This window comes from Pteropus vampyrus, unplaced genomic scaffold, assembly GCF_000151845.1.
Source record: "Pteropus vampyrus isolate Shadow unplaced genomic scaffold, Pvam_2.0 Scaffold138, whole genome shotgun sequence".
NCBI classification, from domain to species: Eukaryota; Metazoa; Chordata; class Mammalia; order Chiroptera; family Pteropodidae; genus Pteropus; species Pteropus vampyrus.
Genome location: NW_011888919.1, coordinates 639,992 through 641,111, shown reverse-complemented (window position 1 = coordinate 641,111; position 1,120 = coordinate 639,992).

Here is a 1,120-nt window from a genome sequence, read left to right as displayed (position 1 = left end):
TTTGTTCTTTCCCAACACAAGGGACTTGGGGACTCAACTTAATGTCGTTAATGGATAACTCTTGAAGGCGATCTCTTTAATTATTTACCTCCTTTTGGACCGTTCCCTGAAAGCCTTTTGTTCTTTAGAGAGTGGAACTCGCCCCTTCCCCCAAGTCAGAGCTTCTAGGATTTAATTCACCCTCACCCCAGGCGCCAATCAGAGCAGAAGGGTTCCCCACCCACCCACACACGCACCCCCGGCTGACCATCCCTGCGAGGGAGACCCAGAGTGTGTAGAGAACAGCGACAGCTTTTTAGAGTCACGCACAGAGCAGTGAGTTCCTCAGACGTGGCGCGCAGGCGGCTCGCTTTGTCAGGCGTTGGTTTCTGCTTGTCCTGTGCAAAACAGGGAGGCCCACAACGGATAAATTCGTGCCAGAGGTACTTTCAAGGTATATCCTTTTGAGAGACTAAAAACGGCTCTAGACTTGCAACGGCAGGATTTCCAGCAGGGACCAAAGCTACAGCGGTTTGTGCTTCCTTCCCCCGCAACACACACCCAACGAGAGGGGCTGTCCCCAGCATCACGCCGCAGGGGGGTGGGGGGTGGGGAGTAGCGTCATTTCTCCTGCGACCACCCTGCCATGTTCTTCCAGCTTGGGTTTTCCTCAACTCTGGCGAGAGACTTTCTGCAAATCTTGGAATCCGGGACCGGGTTTCTCCCGTTCCATTTTCCTGCAAACACCTGCTCACGCAGGCGCGAGGGACGGGTGTGGGGGGCAGGCCCGCGGTCTCCATGGCAACAGCCGGTCGCGCGGCTTGGCTCCTTCTGCGACTGCGTAGCTGGTCCCGCGGGGGTCTTAGGGTTATTAGACGTAGTTGGTGGGTCTTTGAGACCCTTCCTCCCTCAGACGTTACCCTCACCCACTCAAATAATACCCACCCACATACTCAGATGTTACTCCCAGAAAGACTCAAATATTACTCACTAGAACTCACATATTACACATATTCTGGTGCTACCCACAGGCTCAAGCGGTACCCACGCCCACTCCCATGTAACCCACAAGTTCACTCAGATAAAAATGCCCACCCTCACTCACACGAGTCACACGTGACCCGTGCTCACTCGGATGATG